Below are 6,853 nucleotides of genomic sequence, written 5' to 3'. Positions count from 1 at the left end.
GCTCAGCTCTAAATCTAACAAATGCTGGGTTCCCCCTCGCAACCTTTACTCACCATCATCTCCCTCCACTCCTAAATCTCTTACCCATCTAGAATTCTATCCCTTTAAACTTCTCTTAGCAAAAATTCATCACACATTTCTGGCCTGTCCTCCCCTCAGTCCCTCCATACTTATCCCTTTGCCTCAATGCTCCCCAAATACTCTTCACTCCTGTCCATGTCCCTGTTCCCATCCCTCTCATACGCAAGAGAGTTCTTTAACTTTTGCCTACATCAGACTGACCCCTCCATTATCAATATTCATCCCCCTCTAGCCCCTGTTCCCTCACGATCAAGCATTCCCCACAAGTCACTCCTACTTTCTCTCTGCCCAAATGATTGCCAACCATCTACCCTCAATGGCTCCCCTAAACTCAATAACTGTCCAGATGTCCTCAGACATCACTCTATAGACTCCTATGGGTTTTAATAAAGAATCCAGAATTACACAGTGGAAAAAAGAAAGCATCTTCAACAAATGGTGCTGGCATAAATGGATGTCAGCATGTAGAAGACTACGGATAGATCCATGTCTATCATCCTGCACAAAACTTAAGTCCAAACTGGATCAAAGACCTCAACATCAAGCTGGAAACATTGAGCCTGACAGAAGAAAAAGTGGAAAATAATCCAGAAAGCACTGGCACAGGAGACAACTTCCTGAACAGAACACTAGCAGCACAGGCACTAAGATCGACAATTAACAGATGGGCTCATGAAACTGAAAAGTTTCTGTAAGGCAAAGGACAAAATGGCAGCCCACTCACTGAAAGGCAGATTTCACTGATAAGGAGGGGTCAGTCTGATCTTCACCAACCCCACATCTGACAGAGGATTCTTTCCAAAACATATAAATTACTCAAGAAACTAGCTATCAACAGACCAAATAATCCAATTAAAAAATGGGTACAGATCTAAACAGAGAATTCTCAACAGAAGAATCTCAAATGGCTGAGAAACACTTAAGGAGATGTTTAACATCCTTAGTCATCAGGGAAAGGCAAATCCAAATGACTCTGAGATTCTGTCTTATGCCTGTCAGGATGGCTAAGATCAAAAAACACCAATGACAGCTTATGCTGGAGAGAATGTAGAGTAAGAGGAACACTCCTCCATTGCTGGTAGGAGTGCAAGCTTGTCCAGCAACTTTGGAAATCAGTGTGGAGGTTTCTCAGGAAACTGGGAAACTTTTCCTTTCATTGATCACACAGAATACTGTCTGCTCTTTTAATGCTTTTCAAACGGAGACAGTTTTATCTACTTCTCATTCTCTATCCAAATTAATTGACCGAGAATATTTTTAAAACTCTTTTTTGCAGTATAATTCTAAATGCCTCAAAGGACACAATTTCACCTGAGTTTTAGACCACTCTGAAATTATAAATTTCATGAAATGTTGTTAGATTGAATTAATAGGCTTGCCATTCCATTCAGTTTTGCAAATTGCCAAAATCAGGGACTGAACAGGTTTTAGTTTTTCAAAATATCAATTATAGGCATCAAAGTTCAACTGCAGTCCATGGTTACTTTTCTAGCTCTCTACCATCTAAAGCTCACCAAAAGAGTTGAATTATGTTTCTAGGATATTGGGTGTCTATTTTTGCAGTTTAAAAACAAAAGCTACAATTCGATGCCTTTGATGGAAATTCAACCAAGTACTTAACATTAAAAAAAATCTTGTTTTTATTTTAAGTTCTACTTTTTCCTTAAAAATGCTTTCTCCCATTCATTAAAAACTCTCAGGTCTTGTTTTTTTTTTTCTCATTTTAAATTCCCATACATTACTTGTTTTTTTTTTTGTATTTTTTTTCTTTTGAGCAAGTTCTCATGTGTCTAATTCTAACTTTGAGGGGGATTAGAACTCCCACTGAGAACTGTGGAGAGAGGACATGATGAAGACTGCTTGCTGTGCAGGTATGAGGGCCTGAATTTGAATCTCAACACCCATGTGAAGACCTTGACTGGCACCTGTAATCCCAGCACTGCAGAGGCGGAGGCCATAGATAGGGTCACTGGGTTTTTCTGACTGCCAGCTAGCTCTAGGCTCAGTGAGAGACCCTGCCCCTGGGCAGTGTGGTGCAGGGTGATGCAGGAAGGTACCCGATGTCCTCCTCTGACTTCTGTGGGCTCACCCACCCACATACATGTGTACACACACAACAAGTGTGTGGGAGAACATGCAGAATCCCTACTTAGACGTCTCACAATATTGTGTTCCAAGTTGACAAGTGAGGTAACACGAAAAATATGGGAGGGCTGCTAAGCTCTTCTTGGTGGTAACACAACATCAGTGGTTAGGTCTGCTGCTACCCACACCTTTTCCCTTTCTTTATAGCTTCCTGTCTGTAAGGGGACTTCCTATATCTTCCACAAGGCATTAGACCACGCGCAAGGCCCACTAGAGGTGCCGGGGATACACTACTCCTGGGCTCAAGATCAGAGAACTGGTGGTAGTACTCTTTGCTCTTTGGTGGTGGGTGGGTGGAAATCTAAAGAGTATTCCTTCTCCCTCAGGTCCTCAGTGAGGATGAACACCGGTTCCCACAGCAGTCATCTCTTCCATTGCCCAGCTCTCCACCTCCTGAATGGGCATTTCTTCTGGTTGCCTCCTATATACACAGCTGGTATTTATATTTTCATTTCAAGGTCAGCTTCTGATAAAATTAAACCTGGTGCTTGTTATTCTTTCCACGTGTTTATCTCCATTCAGTTTACCAATTTATGTCCCAGCCACCAATTGTATGACTTCATTGCCCAGCCTTAGTGTAATGTGGAACTAAACCTTTGCTGCTTTCGACTGACTGACTGAGTAGGTTTACTGAATATTAATTCTCCAAGAAGTGATTTCCTAAGAATGCTGGCCATATCCATCATCCCATATAACCTGTGTTCCTCTAGGAAGGGCCGGCTGATATGGTTGAGCAGAGGGTGACGAAATATTACATTTATTGCAAATTAGAATGATACTGAGGAAAATGGCTTACAGTTGCAAGCGAATGAAGTCCCACACATCAGACTTCCCGTTTGCTCTGATTTTGTACACAATCACAGGCAATGTTAGGCGAAACCTACTCTCTACAGTTTGCTGAAAGCAGGCGCAAAACAGAGTGTGCTCCTTGTAGAAAGACAGGCCACAGGAGTAGGAGGAGGAAGGGGTTAAGGCACAGGGACCTGGTTCCTGGTCTCCAGGTTCAGTTAGAGAATGCATCCATCGCCCCTGTAGGAGTGAGAGAGGGGCAGATAAAGCAACCATGTTAAGTGACGGGTTTCTCTTTCTCATGCAAGGGAGTCCGTCTTCTTCCCAACGCTCTTCATCTTTGAGATCTGTGTGCCAGGGTTAACAATTGACTTCAATATCAAACACGGGTGAGGCTGTCTTTCCAGGAAGAGGTCATTCTACCAGGACAGTGCTGTTTCGTTAACCACGCATCCTTCCCTCACTCCTACATGAATGTTGTCCCCTCTCTCTATATCCCAGATTCCATCGCTGTCCTGCCTGCTTTCTTTTTGTATGTCTTACCTTTCTTGTCTTCTTTTTAAGTCTTAGTTCCAAAACTTTCTGAGGTGTGTTTCTGATGGGCACAGCAACACTCATGTCTCTGTCTTTAATTGGAGTGACACCTGCCAACTTGGTTCTTTGCAAGAGCAGCAAGTGCTCTTTGCTACCGAACCATCTCCTCAGTGTCTCTGACTTTTGACAGTCTTACTATGTATCCAGGCTATCCTTGAGTTTGTGATTCTCCTGCCTTAGCCTCCCAAGTGCTGGGATTGTTAGGTATGCCTTCACATCTATTCTACAAAATGCCCATTTTTACATAAGATCTCCAATGGTACTTGGCAAGGCGTCTTTGCAGCTCTGACAGGCCTGCATCCCTGGTCCCTCAGAGTCACCGTGATTCGCTGGGAGTTTGCTTTCATTATTAGATTTGATTGGGTCCAAGTTACACCTTTGATCCTTACATAGATCCATCTGTCCACCCCTCAAGTCACTTCTTCTGACTTCATCACCAGGCACTCCTTCCCCTTCCCTGAAGCTTCACTCTCCCTTTCACGCCTGATTTTATTTCCAAGGCATCACTTTCCTCAGCCCCAGAGCTGTCTCCTTCTTAAGCTTGCTCTTCTTGGTTCAGCTGTGAACATCCATCCATTTGCTTCTGTCCTAAGCTGAAGAACACTCTAGAGAACACTCCAGACACATTGATCTCCCCAACCAATCTGTTTGCTAGGGACAGTGTTCTAGGATCAGAAGAACACTTGTTGTCTGTTACTTAGGCATTTCATAATAAGGGCACCCCGTTCTTGGCGTGCTTGGTTCTCATGAGAACCCTCCATGGACATCCATCTGCAGAGTGTGACGTGTGGGCACCTAACGGTATAGTGAGAGCAGACACGATCACAAATCCAGACGACGTCTTACCACACAGGCTGGCATTAACCAGGGAGGCATCGGACCTCACAAACCAGAACCCAGTGTTGTAATAGCATGCTTGGTACGTGTGGATCTCACTTACAAAGAAAGAACGGAATTAGAAAACTACTTTGGCATCACCTTTAAGGAACACATTTAGGCAAATTACTAAGATACTACAAAGGCTGGATGAAAAGTAGAAGGGGAACTGTATGATAGCTGACAGCATCGAACATTTTTATTATTTTGTGGGGGAGGAGTGGAAGGTGATTTCACTGTGCCCAGGCTGGCCTCAGCCTCCTGAACAGATACATTACCAGCACTTATCACGTTGTCACTGAATGATTTTGACTTCTCTATTAATGGCACGCTGGATATTGTGTGCCTGATGTAATACAGCAGGAGACACTCAATACTTCCTACTAAGTAACCTTGCAAACCCTTGTATCCAAGTTTAAAGGCACCTTTAGCTCTAACAACCAGCTGGACAAATGAGCGATAGAGCATGCGCAGTCCTACAGCTTAAGGGGTCTCCATCCAGAGAGGGGGACAGAGGATCCAGTTGGGACACAGCGGCACCTAAAGAGGCAATGTGGGGTGGGGGGACAGCTTAGTCAGTGAAGAACTTGCTGTGCTTGCACAGGGATCTGTGTTTTACCCTTGTGACCCACACAGAGCCTGGCGTGGTGACCCATGTTTGTAAGCCCATCCCTTGGGGAGAGGGGCACAGAGGACCCCTGAGGCTGACTAGCCATCAGCTTAGATGAACTGAGGAGTCCAGGTCCCACTGAGTTATCCTACCTCAGAGAAGTCAGGCTGGTGACTCCTGGGGAATGACAGCCCCTGCTTCAGATGGAGCCTACACGTGCACTTCCATGCATTCCCGCTCCCACCACGAGGAAACGTGAACTGCTGTAGAATCACAGCAACCAAATGCAATTTATTGCTTTCAGTTGGGGCCTGATTAAGCTGACCTAATGTAAATTTCAGACTTAGAGGAGTTGACACTACCAAGAATTTCCATAAATTCTTCACACTGTAAAATCTTCTTCTTCTTCTTCTTCTTCTTCTTCTTCTTCTTCTTCTTCTTCTTCTTCTTCTTCTTCTTCTTCTTCTTCTTCTTCTTCTTCTTCTTCTTCTTCTTCTTCCTCCTCCTCCTCCTCCTCCTCCTCCTCCTCCTCTTCTTCTTCTCCTCCTCCTCCTCCTCCTCCTCCTCCTTCCTCCTCTTCTTCTTCTTCTTCTTCTTCTTCTTCTTCTTCTTCTTCTTCTTCTTCTTCTTCTTCTTCTTCTCCTCCTCCTCCTCCTCCTCCTCCTCCTCCTCCTCCTCCTCCTCCTCCTCCTCCTCCTCCTCCTCCTCCTCCTCCTCTTCTTCTTCTTCTTCTTTTTAGGTTTTTGAGACAGGGTTTCTCTGTATAGTTTTGGAGGCTGTCCTGGAACTCACTCTGTAGACCAGGTTGGCCTCGAACTCACAGAGATCCATCTGCCTCTGCCTCCCAGTGCTGGGATTAAAGGCGTGCACCACCAACACCTGGCTCACTGTAATGTTCTATACACACACACATATGCTTTCATTCTTTTTCTACACCCAGGTAAATTTTCTGAGTGTAAGATGCAAATAAATTGCTTCTTCCTCCTTAAATATTTAGGCGGGGGAGGATTTCCTAAACACAAGAACATTCTCAAACCAATCTGTAAATTAACAGCAGTGTTGTGATGGTTAACAGTGTCAACTTCATAGGATCTACAGTCCCTAGGAGACAACTCTCTGAGATACCTGGGAGGGACTTTGTAGATTTGATTGAGGTAGGAGAACCCACTCTGTGTGCGTGTGTGTATGCGAGTGCGCATGTGCAAGACACCATTCCTTGGGCTGGAGTCCCACGTGAACGAAAGGAAAAAGTGCTTCTCACCAGCTGCAACACCACCTCTGGCATTGCTGCTGTGCCTCCTCTGCCTCGTGGGCTGTTCCCCAGAACAGTGACCCCAAATAAGTCCCGTTTTCCTTGAGTTGATTTTTGCCCGGCTTTGGCCACAGCAACAACAGTAACTAAAGTACTGTTTGCAGCATCTGTCAAATATTTCCAATGGTTCCACAGCCTTTCATGGACAGGCAGACACTTATTTCCTGTGCCGGCATCCAATCCATCCATCCGCCCTATCTTTAGCCCTCCTTAAGGTGGAATAGTAGGTGGGCTTTTGTTTTTCATGACATTGACATTTTTATAAGAGTAAAGACCAATTACCTTGCGGACTGTCATAACTTAGGCTTGACTGGTGTTTATTTTATCTAGGTTATCTAGGCTATTCATTTCTGATAGAAATCCACAAAAGTGATCTTTTGTTTTCTTGAGTGCATCTTAGTAAAGGTCATATCATCTGTCTCACTGGTACTTCTATGAGAAGACAT

This window comes from Mesocricetus auratus, unplaced genomic scaffold (genome assembly GCF_017639785.1).
Source record: "Mesocricetus auratus isolate SY011 unplaced genomic scaffold, BCM_Maur_2.0 Super-Scaffold_15014, whole genome shotgun sequence".
Classification (NCBI taxonomy): Eukaryota; Metazoa; Chordata; class Mammalia; order Rodentia; family Cricetidae; genus Mesocricetus; species Mesocricetus auratus.
The sequence above is the reverse complement of the archived record's forward strand: the minus strand, read 5'-3'. Positions refer to the sequence as shown.